Source organism: Chlorocebus sabaeus, chromosome 17, assembly GCF_047675955.1.
Source record: "Chlorocebus sabaeus isolate Y175 chromosome 17, mChlSab1.0.hap1, whole genome shotgun sequence".
In the NCBI taxonomy this organism is placed as follows: Eukaryota; Metazoa; Chordata; class Mammalia; order Primates; family Cercopithecidae; genus Chlorocebus; species Chlorocebus sabaeus.
Genome location: NC_132920.1, coordinates 23,104,981 through 23,129,310, shown reverse-complemented (window position 1 = coordinate 23,129,310; position 24,330 = coordinate 23,104,981).

Genomic DNA, 24,330 nt, shown 5'->3' with positions numbered 1-24,330 from the left:
TATATTATAAGTCTTGGCTTATATTATAGTCAACTATAGTCCCCATCTATTAGCTCCTTATTTGTGAGAGTGATTCTCCTGAAATTAATCTGCCCTAAATTTATCAGACATGTTCTAGAATGAGTATGATTGTCGATAACACTATTTAAAAGAATGACCTTCTAAGGGGAACAAGCAAACATTAGTGAAAGCCATTCAACTAACACTGCTTACTAAGAAGTGGGGTGTTTTATTTATGGCTGTTGTTTTGATAAAATGTCTGAAACCTCACAATTGTCTCCTGTGAAAAACTGCCACATTTAGGATTTTTTAAAACAATACTTTTGTACAATTACCCCACACATGAGAAATCAGGCTTCATGTATGACCTCAGCTCTCATTAAGACCATTGTGAAAGTTTCATTGCATCACCCAGATGCGTTTTAATTGCCACATCTAATGCAATGCTATAGTTGTATTTTACAGCTTTAAATTAAACCTTTTTTTTTGTAATGGCAATATCTGCCAGAGTGCTAATAATTTAGGTGTGGAAAAATATCTGTCATGGTAAGATTGTCAAAATAGAAGATAAAATGGGTTTGGTGAGAAAGGCCCTTCTTTTTCGACAACTCTCCTATTCATGACAAACATCCCTCCTCTCTTTTCAGTAGACCTTTGACATTTAAGAAGTATATGCCCTAAGATTTCTGCAGATCCTGAAATTCATCACTACGGCAGAATCATGCATCTTATGGTGAGTCAATGATGACTAATGTATCAGAGGCATTTACTGGTCATTGAATATCAATGTGTTCCCTCCACTTTTTCCACTACCTTTAAGTTAGACTGGATGGTGTGAACATATTATCTGACCAATGGCTATGATTGGAAGTGATGTGTCTCTGTGATGGGCTGAGCACTAAAGAACCACATTGAAACTCTCTCACTGTCTCTTTTGCTGTCATGGAGAAAGGGATCATTAAATCACAGGAGGGAAAATAGCTTAGATCTCTGCGTCACTGAAAATAAATTCCTTACAGAGCCAATGACCCCACAATAAATACTATGTGAGTGAAAAATAAACTTTTATGCCTGTTACTGCCTCAAAGCTAGCCTAACCTGACTAATCCAAATACCATAATAAAGACTATCCTATGCAACATTTCATAATAAACAACACAAATTCGTAAGCCTGTTTGTGAGAACACTCCTCTGTGTCTGCTGATGCCATTGTAACAAAATAGTAATGTGGGGGGTAGCCAGGTTTCTGCCAGATCTGATTCCATGTATGGAGAAAATTTTGATATGATTTGGCTTTGTGTTCCACCCAAATCTCATCTCAAATTGTAATCCTTGTGTGTCAAGGGAGAGACCTGGTGGGAGGTGACTGGATCATGTGGGTGGTTTCTCGCTGCTGTGTTCATGATACTGAGTGAGTTCCCATGAAATCTGATAGCTTAAAAGTGTGTGGAAGTTCCCCCACCACCTCCTGCTGCTACGTAAGACTTGCTTTTCCTCTTTGCCTTCTGCCATGATTGTAAGTTTCCTGAGGCCTCCCCAGCCATGTAGAACTGTGTGTCAATTAAACCTCTTTTCTTTATGAATTACCTAGTCTCACGTAGTTCGTTATAGCAGTGTGAAAACAGACTAATACAATTTGGACAATAAATTTCAACTCTATACGTGTTTTGCAAACTACATGATTTAAACCCACTTTCTGTTACACTTCTCCCAGAGACATTGAGAATCACTGGTGTTGATTATCTGGAAGACTATGACTTTAAAATCAGAGAGAGAGAGAGAGAGAGAGAGAGAGAGAGAGAAAACAGCCTTGAGAAGCAGGAAATTAGCAATCAACAAAGCTTATTCATTTCTTAATAAGTTTTTTTACATCAGACTTGTACCTACATATTCAGAAAACTTTTTCTGAATCATTGTGAATCTATTTCTTAGACTTTAATGCGTATTTGTGCTTGGAACATATCTTGCTTATAATTCTAACCCAGATATAATCTAATATTAGATTATATATCAGATGCATTGGCTTTTCTGTTCTTTCATTTGTTCCTTCCTATCACTCAGGATCCAATCAAGGGACAGAAAATATACCTATTAGTTAAACAGAAATTACTCAATACAAGAATTGTTCACTGAGTATAAAGTGGTTTAATATAGAACACAAAAGACCAGAAAAGAATACTAAGGTGTAATGGAGATAGTATTGCAGGACACAGCCTCCATTACTAGGGCTACAAAAAGAAAGGAAAAGTCTGGAATTATAGCAACATGGGAGCTTAGAGGAGAAGTGCTGTGGAGTAGAAACTCAGCCTTCTGAGGAGGAGGAGCTGCTTTCTTGTGCTGGTGTCTCTGAGCTCAGAGGAGGAGTTCCTAGGACTGGGACTCAGCCTTTTCCACTTCTGAGAAGGAGGCACTGGCTGGCCGTACTGTTGGAGAGGGAGGTTCGGTCTACAAGTGTAATAAAAAGTGAGGTCTTGATTCAGCTGCTGTTACAGTCAGGAACTGCTTTACCATTGAAGGGAAGAATCATAACTGGGCTGACACAGAAACAGGATACAGGAAAGAAGCATAGAGCCTGAAGGAAACAGACATGACACAGCAAGCCTCTTCTCCTTCCTCAAGCAGTATAGACAACCCTAGTGCCTCCTACTGCAAAAGTCTAACAGGAATCCAGATGCCCAAGTGGAAAAATGGTTTTCATAATTCTTATTATCAGAAAACAGAGTATAGAAGAGTAGATTTGGTGCCAAGAAACTATCACTAAAAGTTAGCAGATATTTTTCTTTAAAATTAATTTCCTGGTTTACTTTGGAAATGACGGTCTCAGTAATTAAAAAGAACTAAGTGATTCTGACAGTTATGGTTCCTTCCTCACCCATAGACCAGCCATATTAAAATTTTGCTAAATGCTTTACTTTAATTTGATTTTCTCTGTGCGGTAAAAATAGTACTAGTATTGAAAATAATAAATCCTGGCCTAAGAGTAAGAAACTCTTAGGACTGAAACTTATTCAGTCCTCCACATACTGTTTATGTGATCACTCGAAAACTATATAACATGCCTGAGATTTAATTACTTCTTGAGGATGTTATTGAATTACAACAATTTAACATAAAATAATAATTTCCGTTTGGTACTGTGACAGCTATGAAAATTCACCTTTATAGCCCACCAACTACAGCTGTTATGTGCTGAATTCCATCACAGCATTTACACTGAAGCCACACCTTCCCTGGGCTGCCCCAGGCTACAGACAGCATGCAACTAGCACACTGATGTTGTACTGTTCCCAGGAGACAGGAGACTCCTATGACAGCCTACTTGGTCCCAGCAACTCCCCAACAGCCTGATTGGATTTTCCATAGAATACATGGCAGTCTAGGACACTCATACCCAACCTTTCTTTTCTTTCTCCTTCACCTGGGGTGAGGCTTGCATGGTGATCCAATGTCTCTCTCAAACTTCCATGGCTGCTGCTTCATTTTCTCTCTCTGGCTTTTCCCTAATAAGGTCCTTATATGTCTCATCCCATCTTGGAACGTGCTTTGTAACATGGTTTGTGTTTCTTAAAATGTGATTCATGAACCACCTTGGCCAGAATCATCTTGAGTTACCTTTTGAGATGCACCTCTGCAGGACCTATGTGAGAGGCCCCCAGTTAGAATTTTCTGAGGCTGGGGAAAGCTTTCTGAATTTTAAATTAGTTCTCCAGGTTATTATTGTTAATATTAAATGTACAGCTCCACTGTCACACAAACATATCTTTAAACACTTTAATGATTTCACTCCACCCTTTTCTTGCTTGTGGAGTTTCTGACAAGAAGTCAGCTGTAATTCCTATCCTTTTTTCCCTTTAGTCTGTGATTTTCTTCCCCTGTGACTTGTCTTTTTTTTTTTAATTTGTTTTTTGCATGTGGTTTTGCTGTTATTTTTCACTTTGAACAAGATATAACTAGGTGTGTAGATTTTTTGCTGTTGTTTAGTATTTACCTGTTTGTTGTTTTCTAAGCTTGCTGTATCTGTGGTTTGGAGATAGTAACTTTGGGAAATCCTTGGCCAATATTTCTTTTCTTTTCTTTCTTTTCTTTCTTTTTTTTTGAGACCAACTCTTGCTGTCACCTAGGTTGGAGTGCTGTGTCATGATCTTGACTCATTGCCACCTCCATCTCCCAGGTTCAAGCTCTTCTTGTGCCTCAGCCTCCCAAGTAGCTGGAGTTATAGGCATGTACCACCATGCCTGACTGATTTTTGTATTTTTAGTAGAGATGGGGTTTTACCATGCTGGTCAGCCTGGTCTCAAACTCCTGACATCAACTGATCCACCCACCTTGGCCTCCCAAAGTGCTGGGATTACAGGCATGAGCCACCATTTTTATTTCAAATTTTTATTCTGCTCCATTCTTTTTTTCTTCTCCTTCTTCTGTTATTGCAATTATGTGTATGTTGCAGCTTTTGAAATAGTCCCAAAGATCTTGGATGTTACATTTTTCAATTTTTCATTATTTTTTCTCTTTGCATTTCAGGTCAAAAAGTCCCTGTTGACTTATCACCAGCCTCAGTGTTTCTTTTCTTACCTATATTGAGTCTACTGGTAAGCCCATTAGAGGCATTCTTCCTTACAGTCAGTCACAGTGTTTTGATTTCCACCCCTTCCTTTTGATTCTTTGAGTCTCTGCTTACATCACCTATCTGTTCTTTCATATTGACCACTTTTTCCACCAAAGCCTTTAACATATGATTATTTAAAAATTCTCAGTCTAATTTCAAAAATCTGTGTCCTATATGAGTCTGAGGATGATGATTACTTTGTCTCTTCAGATTCTGCTTTTTTTTTTGCCCCCCCACCTTTTGGCATGTCTTATAATTTCACATCAAAAGCTGGATATGTTTTATTTTTTACAGTTCTATTTTTTATTTTTATGTTTTATTTTTTGAGATGGAGTCTCACTCCGTCACCCAGGCTGGAGTGCACTGGCGCAATCTTGGCTGACAGCAGCCTCTGCCTCCCAGGTTCAAGCGATTCTTGTACCTCCAACTCCTGAGTAGCTGGGATTACAGGTGCCTGCCACCACGCCTGGCTAATTTTTGTATTTTTAATAGATACGGGGTTTCACCATGTTGGCCAGACCAGTCTCAAAGTCCTGACCTCAGGTGATCCAACCGCCTCGGCCTCCCAAAATGCTGGGATTAACAGGTGTGAACCACCACACCTGGCTGAAAGCTGCATATGTTTTATCAAGTCATAGGAACTAAATAAGCTTTTAGTATGAGAATTAGTGTTAATCTGGTTACGAGTTATGCTGTGTTTAGTGTTTGCTGTAGGTATAGGTGCCAGAATCTTTAAGTTCCCACGGTGTCATTTTTTGGTCACCTGTCTTTATTTTGAGCTTCCCTAAGTGCTTCACCACAGAGAGAGTATGTGTCTTACAGCTCTTTCAGTTGTGATCCATTTTATTATACTTAAGTCCTATTGGTGTATTGTTAAGGCATGGAGAAGGGGGTGTATTCTGTAATCTTGGGGCTAAATCTCTAACTTTTCATGAGCCTGTGTCTCAGGGCTGTGACCTTCACAAATGTTTATATTCCTCTGCCTCTTACTACCTTGCCTAGCTGCAGCATTTTGCAATGTTTCTAATCTGTTTCTTTAAATTACTGACCTATTGACCTATTGGTTTTGATTTATTTTCTTTTTTGTTTCTTTGTTCCTTAGCTGAGACAAGAAGGTTGGAGGGGACTGGAATATATGAAATTTTTCCCCCACATAGGATAACATTTTGGCAAAATCCTTTTTTCTGGACAATAGGCTTTTGTTATGGAGAAGACTCTGGGTGTATTTCACAATGGTTACTTTTCCCCTTACTTGTGATCCCAGAGTCACAAGGGGATCTTTCATATATATTCCCGAAGATAAAGCTCATGCAGATATAGACCACCCACAAAACTGCAGCGCCCAGTCTAACTTAACATTTTATCCAGTAACTTAGCAATTTATCAAAGTTACCACTTAAGTATTTCTACCAGTTTATGCTCCAGCTGCTTCTGCTCCAGGTAAGCAGATCTCAGATGTCTCTCTGGATCTCTCTCTGTCTCCTTTATTTCAGGGTAGTGGTTCTCCAATGGGCCTGAGAAAAAGTAATTGATTTTCAATTTGTCCAGCTTTTTCTTGTTTTAAAAAAGAGAAAGATGAAGTCTAGGATCTTTACATATCAGAGATGAAACCAGAGATTATAACTACTTCCCTGATTTTTCAAATGAACAAATATGGATTGAGTATCTGCAACATAAAAAAAACAAAAATCCATAAGTGATAGACTCTATCTCTGCCTTCAGCTTCATAGGAAATATGAGACACTCACAACTCTCAAATAGCTCTGACTATCCTGCATCCTCAGATCCAAATCTGCTTTTCCCACCAGCTCCCTGGTCTGATGACCTTGGAGGGTAGAATATCATAACTCACATGAAGACAAATCTCTGACGTAAAGACAGCACTTGTTTTGAAGACATGAGCTTATCCAGCCCTAGAGAAGTTTCAGGGCTGGGCTTTTTCTTATCTGAGGTATGGCTTCTAAAACTTTCCCCAGCATTCTGTGTAAATCTTAGCATGGCATTTATTACATATGCATTTCTATCTTCCCACCAGTAAGTTCCTTCAGGAAAGGAACTCACTTTCTTCACATTTTTATCTTCAGAATATAGAAAATGCTCTCAAATAAAAGCAGCTCCATAAGTATTCAGGGAATAAATAAATCCCAATTTACTATTATCAGAAAGTTTCTATTAATAAGTTATTAAATATGGTTTGACCATGTTTCTGGGACTAGTAGCTCTTTTTAATGAAAATTCAAGAATAAGATAAATTCCAGGCAAGTAGCCTCTGTAATTTAATGTCAATATTAATAATTTAAAATGTGTGGAATATGAAATAATGGTGATCAGTATCCATGTCCTAACTAGAAATTTCTATTTAAGTTAAGGAATCTTCTTATCTCCTTTAAGATCATAGTTGTCAGAAATTTTTAATTGTCTTATTCTTCTTTTTACTCATATTTGATTATGCAGATCTTATATATCTGTCATTCAATTATTCTGTCTTCAATTAAGCCTAGATTTACTGAGCCTAAATTAATAGGCAGAACTTTTCTAGTTGCTGATGATAAATTAAGGAAAAAAAATATTGTCTCTTGCTTTTAAATAACTCCAATAGTTTAGGTACAAGGAGGCTACAGATGGGAGAGTCACCTAAGATGGAGAAAGATATCACAGAAATAGCATCTTAGGAGAGGTGATGTTCATTGACATTTCGAAAAGTGTAGATATTATTGAAGTAAAACATACATACCTAAGAGTGCACAAATAATACTCGCAGAGTTCAATGAATGTGTGTATCTGCTGGTCACGACTTGCAGACCCTGACTGAGCAACAGATGAATAAATGCACCAGACACAGGTATCCAGTGAAAGAGCAGGCTAGGTGATCTGACTGCTCACAGAAAGAGTTGTAGCAGCCATGGCCCTGACAAGCCAGCGCTGCGGGCATTTATTCAGTACAGATTTAATGACAAAGGCCTTGAGTCAACACACTTGTGGGTAATTAACATGGTTGTCACCCCCACCCCTGAAGAGAGTAGTCCTGCATGTGGATGATCAAAGGCCAGGTTCAGAGACCTAAGTAAACTAACTTATCTAGATGAGTTTCTTTACATCCCCTTGTGATCTAAACTAAGCTTTCAGGCACCAGATAAGAGCATCTGGCTGCCTTCAGCCAAATCCTTTTCCAAAGCTTTTGTAAAACCTCCTGGCCTTCCAAGAAGGTTTGCATCTTTCTACAATTTTTCCCACCACCCTGACCGATCTCCTCCATCTTCTTCTTTTCTGCTTTTAGCATCAGGTTTTGTTGATCGAAGAATAAAGATGTGTGCAGCAACAGGTTTGTTAGGCGTGGCAGTTATAACTCATACTCCAGCTTTGCATCCTAGAATTAGTAAATAACATAAGACAAACATGAGTATAATTAGCAACATTCTTGTCCAATCAAGGAGTGACCACTCCCAGGAGTGGGGGTCTATCCAGGAGAGATGATCTCACATACCCTTCCATATGGCTGTTTGTTGGGTGTGTAGATCTATGGTGTTTAGGGGTTTTAGAATTTTAGTTTTAAGTTGCTTTCAGTTTGCTGTTAAGTTGTCATGAAAGGTTCCCCAGAGGTGTTGTTTCACCTCATCTGTACTATGTATTGATTGATTTCATGGTAGAGAAGTGACACAGATATGTTTTTGTTCCCAGTCACAGTTTAATTGCTGTCAGATGCCAGTGCATCTTTTTGCTCCCCCACATGTTCCAAGGCACCCTGGAGGGCTTGCAGACATGCAAAAATCTTTTGATCTACATCCTGCTGTAAGAGAAGTTCATTAGACACATTTCCGGTCAAATTATCTACAAAAGTAGCTGTTTGTACTGATTCAGTAATAGATGCTACAGCAACACCAGCAGTTGCTAGGATGACTATGGCTGACACTATAAAGGCTAAAAGTGTAACTATAAATCTTTTGTGTCTGATCTGGGACACAGGGCACGTTCTAAGGCAGCAAGGGCAGAGGAACCTTGCCAATCGTGTGTTAAATTGGTAGGAAAGCCTCAGATTGTCTCCTCAATCCCATGACACTAGTAATATTTAAATTAGATATATTATAATTAGAGATACAAGAGGCAAACTAAGCCTGTCTCTGCACTCGGGTCACAAACATGGAGTTTTGGGATGCAACAGAAATATTGGTTCCCATAAGGAAAACATATGGATGGCTAGTACAAATCAGGTGTTGATCAGTTTGATTATGAAAAAAGGTCATTAGTATAATTGTGGTTGGCATTGTGATATGTCTCATACCAGGTGTTAAGAGGAGTGCTAAGATGTCCCAGGCACCATAAAGCTTCTTGGGGTAGCATGGACTCTACTTGAGGTCTGGGATATCTCATCTCCCTATTGGCCCAAATTATAGGGGGAACGGGATGTGGCTATGAAACTGTCATTGATGCCATGATAGATGCAGACATCAGTACGATCACCTTGTAAATGGCTGTGGGGGCTCCAGTCTAAGATGTTGTAATTGCCTAACGGGAGACTATGGGCCTGCTCCACATGACAGACCTCCCAGCTACTCCCAGCTAAAGTGGAATCCATTATTTTCTTAGTTTTGTTTTTTAGCACAGGGAGGAATATTTGGGAAAGTGTCATTGATTGCATTGCCTGGTTTGAGGGTACCTGCAACTAAGACTGTTAAGGCATTTCCTTTGCCATGATGTAGCCGTAATTGTGTTTGGGCAGGTACACAGCAAGGGTTAGAACTTTTATAACTTACACACAGTTGGAGGACAGTAGTGTTACCTGGCACTGTAGTCCAATGTGTAGCATTAATGAGGGACCCTCCTGGGGGTAAATCTATCCTTCCTAGCCAAGCATTTACATTATTAGAGGCTGAGAAGGAGGTGTCTGCCCACAGGGTGGGCTCTAGGGTGGACTTAATGAGGGCTGTCTCAAGGTTTTATAGTAAATAAACAGAGTAAGCAGAATCACTAACAATATTGATGGGCTGAGCAGAAAAAGTTTTCAAGGCCAATATTAAGGCTCCAACCTCAGCTCTCTGAGTGCTAGTAAATCTAGAACGAGTGAGGGAATTATGTGGTCTCTATCAAACAGCCACTTTTCCATGTTTACCAGAGCCATCAGTAAACAGCATTAAAGCTTTAAGTATGGGGGAGTGAACTATTTTTGTAGGCAAAAATCACAGGAGTATGAGGTAAGAACTGAAGGAGTTTGTCAGCAGGAAGGGCATGCTCTGTATGGCCTGTGTAATCAGAGAGTGCTATTTGTAGGTCTATAGATAAGGGCAATACTGCTTTGAATTGTTTTTACTCAAAAGGAATTCTTATGACGTCAGGGTCATAACCTAGCAATAGATTGTATCATCTGTGGCCTGAATAAATAACTTTGCTAACTAACTGGATATAGGGAGAGAGTGGTCTAGTCCTGGTATATGAGCAAAAAACCCATTCTAGGAAGCACAGCCCTGGGGTCAACTGTCTTACTAACCCTGTATGAGAGTGTTTAGTGGGAGAAACAAACAATTGAACTGAATACTGTGGATCTATGCAATCTAGTTGCTTTGAGAAATAGCTTGCTCTATCTTTTCAATTTCCCTTTGTGCTGCAGGAGTTAAATACCTAGGAGAGTCTAGGGCAGCAGTGCCTTTTAACATGGAAAACAGATTTTATTACTTATTAGTAGTTATGCCTAAGGTGGGGCAAAGCCAGTAAATATTGCCTAGTAATTTCTGATAATCATTTAAGGTGTGTAAGTTGTTGGTATTTAATTTAACCATTTGAGATCTTACTGACTGAGAAGTTAATGTGTACCCAACATATTTTCAAGGAGAGGACGCTTGTACTTTTTCAGGTGCTATGATTAAACCTCTTAAGTGTGTGTTCTTTACAACATATAAACCTTAAAAATACTGGCTCTGTTGGGGCTGCTAATAAAATGTTATCCATAAAATGGAAAATCTTGCAATTAGGAAATGTTTTTCTACTGGGGAGCAAAGCTTGGTTTACACGACACTGATACATGGTAGGACTATTTAGCATACCTTGAGGAAGCACTTTCCAATGAAATAAGTGAACTGACCTTTCATTATTGATACCTGGTATTGTAAATGCAAATTTTTCTCTTTCGTGTTCTGTAAGGGGAATAGTATATAAGCAGTCTTTTATAATAACCAAAGGGTCTGTTAACAGATTAATGGATACAGAATTGTAGTATACACATACAATGGAATATTAGTCAGCCTTAAAAAGGAAGGAAATCCTGCCATAGATGAACCTGATGCACATTATGCTGTGCGAAATAAGCCACATAGAGAAAGCAAAAATGCTATGATATGTGTAATCGAAGAAAGTCAAATTCATAGCAGGAAAAAATGATGTGGTATTTGCCAGGGGTGGAGGGACAGGGGAATGGAAATATATTGGACTATAGTTAGGATAGTTTATTGTACACTTGAAATTTGCTAGAATAGTAGATATGAAGAAAAAAAGTATCTTTGTGAAGAGATGAATATATCAGTTGGCTGGACTGTAGTAATCAGGCCATGTGTATATATGTATGAAAACATCATGTTGTATGCCTTCAATATATATGATTTCAATTAAAATATTTTTAAAAATAAATGAAAAGCAAAGGATCAATTCCTTGAATTTAACTATTTTAAAAATTAGAGAAAAAAAGAAATACTCTTTGATCTCGTACAGACCTGGTGAATCAAACCTTTGGGTGTGGGGCCCAGCAATCTGTACCTTAGCAAGGCCTCCAGGTGATTCGGAAGCCCACCAAAGTTGAGAACTTTGCCTTAATTTCGTTTTAAGTAAAATAAACAGGATTAAACTTGATAATATTCTAAATCCATCTAATTCTTAACAATCTAAGATCCTAAACGTTTGTAAGTCTCTCGACTACTGACCAAACGAGACTTGGCTGGGTTAGCTGTACCTGGGGAATCAGGGCTTCTGGCATGAGTCAAGCACTGTGTAACTATTGCGTTGACATATAGCACCTAGCAAATCTCACGGTAAACGTTAAGATTTCTCAAATGCTACAATTCTTTAATTCACAGCATAATAAACAGACCTAGTTCTGTTTAAAAAATACTCCCTTAATACCACTCAGAGTTATGTATGTCATTTATAATGTCATTTCTTTTGTTTTGTCAGAAAAAGAAAATATGGTAAGTAAATTGCTAGTTTTTAATGATCTGGAGAAGCTCAGAATTCAGGACCATATTTGACTGCTCCTCAGTATGAACCATTAAGTATTTAACAAGTATTTAAGATGATCATAAAAAGTGGAATTAAGCAATTTTAGCTATAACCATCATGAAAAATATGAACAGAGAAATTATTAAAGAGAAATACCTCTGTTGCACGAGATGGAAACCACTACTTAATTTAAAAATAGGCATTTGAGAAAAAAGGGTTCTTTCAATAAAGAGCAAAAGCAACCGCAAAAATAATACCTGTCTTTACAAGCTAGTATTCAGAAAAGATGTCAGTTTCTGTGATCTTTGCCAAGGGGAGAGCACATGTACCCTCTTGCCAGCCCAGCCCAGAGGACAGGATAGTGGGTTCTGAATGAGGGAAGGAGGCTCCAGGCAGCTGGAAAATAGAAGAAAGCACAGTGCATTAGGCAACCTAATTCAGAAGGATAATAAGGTTTGTGCTGAAGACGATCCCCATAGCCATTCTTTATCTTTATTCCTGAAAGTTTTGAAAAGCAGCTATTCACTCCAGCCCTTCAGCCACTGATACTTGCAGAAGCTTATTCTGGGTGTGTCTGCCCCTATATTTTGGCAGCAGTGAAGTTTCACTTGAACCTCTACTTTCAATGAACTGTTAATAGTAGGGCAAAGTAAACCTAGTTTCTTTACGTTGATGTTCTTTGAAAAAGCAATGGAAAGCCATAGGCTTTTCTCGCTTTAGATTTTTATTAGCACCAATATGAACTTGATTTTGAGCATCAGCCAAAGGCAAGTATTAACCAGAGGGTAGGTTAAGTATAATTCATCAGGCCTGGACCTAAGCCTGTATAGGTAGTAAGAAAAGGTTGACACACTGCACAGGTATCTCCTCACAAACCACTTCCTTTCAGGTGAGCTAACTTTGCTTACACAAATAAAAATCAGCATCTCTGGAAAGTACTGCACTTCAAGACTATTGTAACTGCAGTTTCTTAAGATCCATGTGAAAATCATACATAAATTAATGAAAGACAAAATCGTTAGTTTAACTTACTTCTCTTAAGACAAGTTACAAGCATGATAGGAGTAGTGGACTTTTGATCCAGGCAGGGTCCCAGCACCATTGCTTCCCAAGCCAAAGACAGTGTGCAACTTACCCTCTCTGTGTCTCATTGAATTCAACCATAAAATTTAACAAATGGAAACACTGTAAAAACTAAGCAGCAGTAGAGAGAGAACATCTCTTGTGATATCTACTTAAAATGTTCTCGATATATATTAGTTATCTTCCTTTCCATTAACAGAATTTCCTTCACAATATCACCATGTAAGTTCTTCAGTTCAACACAATTGCAGTGGAGCAATTTTCCTCCCTCTATCTGTCTATCTGTCTACCTCTTTCTCACTCTCTCTCTCTCTCTCTCTCTCTGATATGGTTTGGTTGTGTCCCTACTTAAATCTCCTCTTGAATTGTAGTTCCCAGAATTCCCACATGTTGTGGGAGGGACCCACTGGAAGGTAATTGAATCATGGGGACAGTTACCCTCATACTGTTCTCGTGATAGTGAGTGAGCTCTCACAAGATCTGATGGTTTTATAAGGGGTTTTTCCCCCCTTTGCTCAGCACTTTTCCTTGCTACTGCCATGTGAAGAAGGACGTGTTTGCTTCCCCTTCCATCATGATTGTAAGTTTCCTGAGGCCTCCCCAGTCATGCTGAGCTGTGGATCAATTAAAACTTTTTTCTTTATAAATTACCCAGTCTCTAGTAAGTCTTTATTAGCAGCATGAGAACAAAGTAATAAAGTAAATTGGTAGCAGATAATGTGATGCTGCTGTAAAGATACCCAAAAATGTGGAAGCAACTTTGGAACTGGGTAACAGGCAGAGGTTGGGACAGTTTGGAGGACCCAGAAGAAGACAGAAAAATGTGGGAAAGTTTGAAACTTCCTAGATACTTGGAAGGCTCAGAAGACAAGGAAGATGTAGGAAAGTTTGGAACTTCCTAGAGACTTGTTGAATGGCTTTGATCAAAATGCTGATAATGATATGGACAATAAAGTCCAGGCTGAGATGGTCTCAGATGGAGATGAGGAACTCGTTGGGGACTGGAGTAAAGATGATTCTTGCTATACAAAGAGACTGGCAACATTTTGTCCCTTCCCTAGAGATCTGTAGATGCACAAGGATGCTGAGTGTAAAGATATGAAACTGATAGGACATTATACATAGAGGCAATAGAAAACTTTAACTGTCTAAGATAAAGAAAATTGTAAAACAGAGAAAGAATGATCATATGGGTAGAGAAAAACTATGGTAGAGGGAAAATGTCCAAAATGTTGTTGAGTCCACTTCTCTCCTGATCTTGCATGAAGTAAAAGAGAGAAAGGAAAAGAGGTTGCTGTGCCTGAGGTCATGCCTTTAAAAAAGGGTAAACCAGCTCACCAATAACAGTAGCTCAATACATTGCCCTATATTGCCAAAAATAAATTTCGCAGACTTGTCCTTGGAGAAGAACTAGTAAGTGGCTGTGTAGGAAGAAACTAGAGTTGTTTTTTCCCTTACGTTCATTTGCTTGTGGATCTCTCTTGGTTTGAATATTCTTCAACAATAAGCTTATCAGCTATGATTGATTGCTCAGAGGTACAGATGCCTCCCTTGGAGCTATTTGCTAAAGAAGCATCTTTATGCAATTCTCATCTATTCTAGGTCCCGGTCCATTCTGGGTAAAAATGATTTCTCTATTTTTAAAAAATGTTTATATTGGTTATGACCACCCCATGTTGCATACTGGCTTAAGTTAAATGTGTAACATTTATTGAGGGTCAGTAACTTGAGTGGCTCTGGAACTCAAGTTCTACACACACACACACACAAGCGCAAAGACACACACATATATGGCAAGAATATGAATTGCTTTGCCATATCCATATTAGACACATTTTTAACTCTCTGTGTCTCAGTTTCCTTTAGAGTAAAAGAGGGATGCTTATTGCAATAATCACATAGAAGTGTAATGAAGATTTTTAAAAATGGATAAATAGGCTAGGCACGGTGGCTCACACCTGTAATCCCAACAATTTGGAGGCCAAGGTGGGCAGATTGCTTGAGCTCAAGAGTTCAAGATCAGCCCGGGCAACATGGTGAAACCCCATCTCTACCGAAAATACAAACAAATTTAACTGAGTGTGGTGTTGCATGCCTATAGTCCTAGCTACTCAGGGAGCTGAGGTGAGAGGATCACTTGAGCCTGGGAGGTTGAGGCTGCAGTGAGCCAAGATCGCACCACTGCACTCCAGCCTGGTTGACAAAGTGAGACCCTGTCTCAAAATAACAATTTTAAAATTTGATAAATGTAATACTCTTGAATAGTATCTGGCACATAGTAAGAGATTAATAAATAAATATTAGCTTTTATCTCAGTCCACTGTCTCTGTAACAAACAATAAAATATGGCATGCAAAAAGAACTTCTTACTTCTCATGCATCTCATGCATGTGAATTATCTGTGAATTTATTTGGATTAATTAACTTGTCTGTGGGGTGTTTCCAGGACTAGGCTGATACTTCTGTGCAGCTTGGGTTCAAGCTGCAGGTCTGTTAAGTTAGCTAGGTCACTCGATTCTTTTGTCACTCTTCTTCCTTGAGCAAGAGGCCTAGCCAGGATATGTTCGTCTGATAGTGATTGGAAGAGGCAAAAGACAGTATATACAACCAAACAATAAACATTTCAAGTCCCTGCTTTCATCATGATTACTAATATTTCACTAGCCAAAGCAATTTATATGACTGAGTCCAAAGGCAAGGAGCAAGAAAATACACTCCGTGAAAGTAAAAGGACGAATGTAACTAATAATTTTGAACAATTATTTAAACTACTGAAGCTGTAATTACCATATGTGTCTTTAAAAGTGTATCTTTGTTTTTACTTAGCGTGCCTTACAAAAAGAACTTGGGAACCATCTAAGCACTTAGCATTGCATCTTGCTCAGAGTATAATAATATGTAGAAATTAAAAGCTGGAGGAAATAAATATAGTTTTATTAATCACATATATTTGTTGATGGCTTGATTAATTCTTCATAGAAGAAAAAAAATGTGCTTCAACATTATCACCAGCCCAGCAGTCCTGAGTCATTTATTATAATTTATTAGTTGCTACCAGATATTAAACTAATTTGCACTTTGGGAAGAGAAAAAGCAATTGATACAAAGTATCGCTAACATTTTTTCCCTTAGATAAATCTGACATTCATTCCAGTTCCCTTTGGAATAAAGAATCACCTTTCATATAGTGTGATAAGTTACTTTCCATGTCATGAAAGAAATGTGTGATTATATTAGAGTCACAAGAATCAAGTAATCTTTAATTTTAAAGTCCAGTTTGCATACTTTAAAAGTAATTAGAGTGTAACAAGAGAAGGAAAGTCAGGAACTTTAAAATGGGATGTGGTAAAATAAATGCCCATAATCCCTGTGAAGCTAAATTCTGGATTCTGGAGGATTGAGTCTATCTGCCTTTAAAATAACTGATAATATTATAACTCTTTTGGTAAGAAAGTCATCCATCTCCTGTTGATTTTAGACAAAAATTTCGTAGTTGAAGTCATAGTGAAATAAATAGTGTATCAAGATATACTATTTTAGACATTCGACTAATAAGGAAACATTCAGCCAGTTTCCACCAATATATTACTAACGTTCACTCAGCAATCTACCAGACAGGATTTTATGGAAATAATCTCATCTGGATTTATATCAATACATATTCATAGGATGCATGTGAAATGTCAAAGGATAATACCAGGTATGAATTCTTTAAATATTAAAGATGTTAACGTCTCTAAAGCAATTCTCTAGTCTATCACCTTTCCCTTTTTATAAAATGAATCTAAAACATGATTTCTAATAGCTGTGATAATATAATTTAGTTACAATTAAGTAATAATTTAACATTATGTAGAATTAGTTTTGTATACTTTTATTTAAATGAAAATTAGGTATATGTTATAATAAGATATATATCTAATTTTCATTTAAACAGTATCTTATAGATGTATAATATTAATTTCCATTTAAATAAAAGTATACAAAACCAATGATATATATTATATAGATACAAAATATATAACCTATATATGTTATCTAAATAAATAATGTAATTTCAAAAATAAACATTTTACTATTTAGCAAGTTTTTGTTTTGCACTGGTCTTTCTGTTTTAGATATTTGGGATAAAGAGTAAATACTTTAGATTTTTGACCATAAGATACTAAAATACACATTATAGGATTGCTCTTCAATAAATGCAGCCTTCTAAATGTTTGAAACACCATGCCTATTTTTTATAAAATCTATTGGATTTTAATGGCATCTCTATCTAGATGCCAGTTACAGAAACAGCTACCATACAAGGGGATAAAAAGCTAAATTTCATAAAATTAGAGTAATTCCCTATTGAAGTATTCTCCTATCTTCTCTCTTTCATTTTGCAAAACATTTTTTGCATATCACCTCTGGCTTCTTTTTGTTTCCTTCACCTGAATCATAATTATTATAGATGCCAGTAGAATTACAAGGATATTGACATGCATGCAGAGTGAAACTCATTTCTGGCATTCAACTCATGTGCATTCCTTGGCTCCTCTCTAATTGAAAACATGTGGTCGATTGTTTTATAGATCCTCCTGGCTTGTGCCCACATGAATGGTTTTTTTGTTGAAAATTCACAATTGCAGGGCAGTTCTTCTGTATGCAACTTTTGAGTCTATTGCTCTTGCTGTGGGCCAAATCCCCTGGGATTCTGAAGGTTTCAATCCTCCAGTTCCTGGAGCTCAACTCTGCAGGCTTTACCTGAAGAAGAAAACCTAAGCAGATGCCTGTTCATCCTGCTTTGTGCATGTGATGAAAGAGCACTGAACAAAACAACTTTTGGGGAGTATGTTGGTGAGTCAAGAGAGAAGGCAGCTGACAAAAAGGAAGAAAGAAACAAAATGGAGACACTAAAATAATTATATATCTGTCAATTTCTTTTTTTCCTGTTAAACACTCACCTATTTTTTCCCTGTGAAAAGTTCATTTAAAGCTGTCTCCTTCCAGCTACATGAAAAAACCCACAATGCATTCAATAGTATAATACAAATCCAGAATGTTTTCAAATTTCCCTCTTTTGTGGGTTTTGAGATTGACAGCTCTATAATTAGGGATAACAAAGACTAAGGGAATTAATAAGATTCAAATACGAGGCCCCAGTCAGAAATCTGGAGTAACGAATAAGAGGAAGAACGGAAATCAAAGGGTATAAATCATATAATCTTATTGTAGACTGGAAAGTTAGACATTCAGGTTTTATACAGCTAGTTATTTGTTTAGGTTTTTACAACTACTTATTTGTTTATATTTTGTCCAACTAGTTAGTTGCTCAGATTTTATGCAAAAAACTAGTAGGTCATAGCAACCTTAAAATTGATCCTCACACTCCAATGTATATTTATTGATCTGAAATAACAAAGTAATCCAACGTCCTATCTCAACACTCTTGGTGCGTTAAAATGTCTCCACCATCTATCTCTCAGACGGCAGGTTAATTGAATATAGCTCTCATTGTCAGAAAAAAAAAGACTTGAGAACAGTGACACAAGCACTCTGTTGTATAAGAGGACGCTGTGTACATCTTTTTTAAGTAAAAATTACTCACTTTTCATTCCAGAGGGCTGTTCTTGCACTTCAGAAACCCTGTTTGCATGCTTTATTTGTTTGACTAATGAAATTAGCTCATTTGGTATTCTGTAGGAGGCAAAAAATCGTGTAGAATATGTGCATCCCTTTTAATGTTTTTAAGTAGTTGTCATATTTTTATTGTGTTGTATTTACTTCTATCTGAGATATTTATCTATTTACACATTCTTCTCTTAGATACTTCTGATTTAGAATAACAGATATCCATGTTTGCTCTTCCTTTTATCCAGTGATAAAGTAGCAGCAATAATAGTACTGAGAGTGATTTAGGTGTTTACTCATTTATTAAATGTTAATGCAAATCACTTTCCAAAAGGTAAATTATACAGGGTGTATCTTCAGCAAATAACTTTAAGGAAGCATATGCAAAATTGAAATAAACAGTTACCAGGAAAATTGGGTTTTAGTTATCAACTCAGATACCTTTTACACATCCCTTTCCAATTCGTTGCAAATATTTGTTGCCAATTCCAATCACAATCATTGGGATACTAAAAATTTTGTGAGCAATATTAACAACCAAGAGCGTAATAATACAATATTAGTTCTAAGAGTTGTGTAAGTATGTAATCAGCCAGGTACAGACATGAAAACCATAAATGCTGTCTGGAATGATTAGGAAAAGCATCAAAGAAGAGAAAACCCTTAACCCAGAATTCTGTGAGACAGATGCTCTACAGCCCATCAAAAAGAGAAGAGGTGCTCCCTCCAGGCAGAGGAATCTGCTCAGTCAAAGGCAGGCTAGACATGGAACTGCATGGTAAGCAGTCCAAGGTGCATAGGATCTAGCTACAGCTGTAGAGAAAGACATTGCAAAAGACACAGAGCACTCAGAGATGATGACCCTGGGAAAGCTAAGGCAAATGGGAAAGGTTATAATGAGGAGGCCAACGTTTTGCAAACTTTAGTGTCATCAGTTCATCCACAGAGCTGTTGGAAAGCAGACACTGAGGGTCTTGTCCTCAGATATTTGCCTTCAGAAGATCTGAAATGGAGACCTAAGAATCTGCACACTTTGTGATTAGATCCAATGGTTCATAGCCATTGAAAGATCACACTTTGAGGACTATCACTGGCAATGTGAAGTCATCAAAAGATTTAATTCTTTCAATGACATAATCCGATGTATATTTTAGAATGATAACTATATTCAATGAGAACAATGCTGTGGAAAAATAAAATGCTTTTTTAGTATTCCTAAAATGATGTCAGACATTATATTTTACTCATTGTCTGTGGTTAAATTCACACAGTGTTGAATTCTAGAGCAACATTTAAAAAAAAAAAAACAAAAAACTTAAGTGCGGGGGTGTAAGTGCAGGTTTGTTATATAGGTAAACCTGTGTTTGTTGTACAGATTATTTCATCACCAAGGTATTAAGCCCACTACCTGTTAGTTACTTTTACTGATCCTCTCCTTCCTCCCACTCTTCACCCTCCAAAAAGTCCTTGTGAGTGTTGTTCCTCTCTATGTGTCCATGGGTTCTGATCATTTAATTCCCACTTGTAAGTGAGAATATGTGGTATTTGGTTTTCTGTTCCTGTGTTTGCTAAGAACAATAGCCTCCAGCTCCATCCATGTCCCTGCAAAGGACATGATCTCATTTTTTTAAATGGCTACATTGATAGCTAGCCATTAGATGAGATTTCTGTAAAAATACATAGTGCCTTTTTGTCCTCCATTTCTAGCATAGTCAAAGTTAAGTTTGGGGCTGAAAGCTATATTAAGCCTTGGGTTTTAGGAAAGATTTTTTCCTCCATTGTGCTTTGTGTTATTATTATTGTTGTTATTTTAAATTTGTGTTTGTTCTGTATGTGTAGTTTTCATGGTAGCTGTCCCCTCAAATTTGGGGGAAGTAATAGGCACTAAAATAAGAGATGAATGATCAATGCATAGATTACTTCTAAGGGCTCCAATAGCACCTTTGCTATGTTCTCAGGTCCTAAAAATATGAAAGAAATTATTTGCAGACTTTCTTTCTGAAAGCTATACAGAACAATGGCTAATGAATAAATCAATTGAGTTGCATTGTCAATGGTTAACTTAAAATGAGACTTAGGATTGAGTTATTGATTTGTTACATATCTGTGACCTAGACTTTACTAAAAAAAAATACCATAGGCATCAAAATGTTCACCTCACATAGGTCATTCAAGTGGATCAAATATATAATCTACTATACAAAACTGTGAGGAGGTAAAAATTATTAACCACTAGTCATTTAGTTATTGTATGTTAATAGTATGCCTATAGTATGTCTCATACAATAGTATGCCTGTTGTATGCCTGTAGTATATCTGTTTAAAGTAAGGGTTTTTTCCTGCCTCAATTACTTCTATTGTTCTTTACTGAATTCCTTTCTCTTTATCAACTTCTCATTTGCAGACTGTACCATTCTAAACTTTATCTTATTTATTTTAATTTATTACGTGCTGTACTTTGTTCTTCTACCTCTTTCAACTCTGAATAGTTCTTTTTGACCTTTTTATCTTCTATTTTCTGTTTAATTATCTGAGAGTTTTAAACATTTTTTTGAGTCTTTGCCTAATAATTATTTATTTGTAACTCATTTTTAAAAATCATTCACCTTTTGCTACTGAATATCATCTTCAACATTCAGTCTGGCTCTTATTTTCATTAGGAACTTTTAAAATATTTTTGTTTATTTCTTACTATTTACTAATCCCTTATTTCCTCTGTAACTGAACAAGACATTTACTTAAGTGATTTATTTCATTATATTGTTTCTAAAATATGGGTATATAGGTTGAGCTTCAAAAGTAGTTGTATTCATTATGCTGCTTGGCCTCAGAGTGCCACATCTCAAATCAAAGACCTCTAAGAATCAGCTATGTGGTCATTGCCTCCTCTATCTCTGCAGGAGGTCACAAGTTCATATAAAAGCTAATTTTAAAAGATACAATGCTAACACCAATAAATAAAATGAATTACTAGAATTTAATACAAATAAATCATGGTTTTAAGTGACTCTGTGACATTTGTTTGCTATTTGACAAGTTTGCATAATGGAAAATAATGTAACTAACACATTGTTAATTCATTAAGTTGAACACAGAAAATTGCTTTGTATCAGCTCATCTCAGAAATTAATTTTCCATAAATACAAATGGAAGACTGACACTGCATTTAAGTCACACAGTTTTAGACAGAAATGAGGATCTGCTTAGATTCTATTAATCAACAAATTAAATTTAAGGTGAATTTTCCAGGAGGTTGTTTTGATATTAAAAAGAATTGGTCAAAGAACAGAAAATGTGACACATAGTTAGAATCTCTCAAAGAGGCTGCAAGCTAAAAGTTTATAAGCAGATCATTGCTACCTACATAACTGAAGTAATTCATAGAAAATATAGTGCCAAGCAAAAATCTTGCCACATCTCAGTGAGTAATATATTTTTACCTAATAACATTACACACATTTCTCTGATACTCTAACTCCATCCATTTTTGATCTATTCCTATTTAAAATATCAGATTAATCTTTACCACATCCTAGGAAGTGGATACAGGCAATGTGTCATCATTTCCCTCTTAAAGTGTAAGAAAAGGCACAGATCATGATTATTTAAATTACTTTGAATGTATATAGGTTTTCCTTACATTAATTCAAGAGTGTCAGCAAGTCCAATTTTATCACATTGGATTTCAGAAATTTTACTTTCTTACAGACATAAAGCTGTTTGAGCAAAATAATTTTCAAATCATGAAACTCTAGTTGATTTCTCTCTTTGCAGAGCTGTTAAAAATAATAATCTACTTCAATAAATTTTAAAGATAAGACTAGGAAATACAACTAAATAAAATACACTTGTAAAAGTGATATACTTGGTAATCACAAAAGCATTTCTTCTGTTGCTGAAATATCATTCTTAGGTCTTAATTCTGTTATATTTATTCCCTTAGGATTCATAAAAATTTCCTCAAGTTTTTGTGGGTCTTTCAACATACCAATTCTTTCAGTAATTATAGATGTGGTTAAATTTTTTAATAGATTACCTGTTTTGTTGAGGTCAGATTTTTAATATGCTATAATGCACACATATTTAGGGTCTAACATCAAATATGTAATCTCCAGCATTGCCTTCCATTTCCTTTATGGTCCTTTTCTTGTGGCACATCTTACGATAAGAAGGAAAGTTGTTAAAGTATGTCATAAGGAGCTTCTTTAGATATTCTGATTACTTTTTCCTTGCTTTATAGTTATTGCTGTTGCTTCATCAGTGTATGATATAATAAATTTAAACATCTTAGGTGACTCTATCTCAAAAACAAAAAACAAACAAACAAGCAAAAAACAAAAAACAACATGATGAACAACAGCCAATATGGAGTGGCTGCATTTCTCAAATCATTAGACTTGAATACCTCAAACATTTTAAATTAAAATTTTTCTAAAAATTCCAAGGAAAACCTAGAATACATACAATAATATTACAAGTAGATTTCACATTGGAAAATATTTACAAATTATATTGGTTTCAAGTAGTTTTTGATGCAGCAAAATTCTAAAATATAAAATAAACGGAACTTTCTATAGGAGTTCATTTTATCATAAACCTTTTTATTGACCACAACTACTAATGAAAAGCAACACTAATAATAAACATTTGATGAGAATTCACATTATTTTTCTTTAAGTAGCAGAGTTAGATGGAATATTTTCTATGCTTTTATAAATGCGTAATTCCAATGAAGTCTAAATAAGAGATTACAGATGAATTCATGCACTTTGTCTTAACTCCTGTAGAACAAATATGTAGCCCAATGTTCACAGAGATTTACTACACTGTTCTTTTTATATATATTTTAGTACATAACTTATGATATAATTTTGTAGAAGTTGTCAGTTATCTGTGTATTTTTCCAGCAGGTGCTTCCCTTCTACAGAATGCAAATTAGATGAATACACCAGAAATTAAACTCCAGATTTAGTATGTATTACTGTTTTGTAACTTTTTACATTTAGAACCAAACTTAGTCAACAACTAAAACAAACAAACAAATAATAAATAGAATCAAACGAACAGTAAAAACCTTTAATATCAAGTAACCCACTGGGTCATTTTATAGTAAAGCTAAACATTTACACTAATCATACATTTTTCAAGTCCTTCTACTTCCAGGTTTCTCTAGAAAAACAAGTAAATGTTACACAAAATTTAATCACACTTATTTTACAAACATATTGTGAACTTAATTGAGGAAAACTTGTTGCCTAAATTATTTTTGTGGGGGCTAATATGAAATTCCCCAGGAAAGCACACCAGCTGGGATTAGGAGAGAAGCTGATTGAATAGGAGAGAGCTGTGGCAAGAATAAAACTCAACCAGGAATGGTCAAAAATTGACGCTATGGTGATATCCTTTAATTACTCAAACAAGGTGTAAGATATACCAAATAGCAATAGAACTTCCTCTTACATTTTTATAGGTCATATGTTGTACTCAGCTTTATTCCTGGGGGAAATTGTGATGAGATTGTGATGATCATTACTTTGCTTTTTAAGGTTTTGTTCCTCACAATCCTGTTCCCTGACAAGTTGATAAACTGAAAATTTACATTGTGTAGTGTATATGATGGAAAAGTTAAGAAAACTAGGTGGGTTAAAACAAACAAGGACTCTGAATCCATATTTACTGTCTTTAGCTTTATCTTTGTGGCTAATATTTTAGAAAAGATTTATAACTTGATTTCAGATCTCACACTAAGGAGGTATTTTTTGCCTTTAGGGTGAAATTCAAACAGCATTATTGCAGGAAAAAGAATGTTTGCCAATGGTTCTCATAAA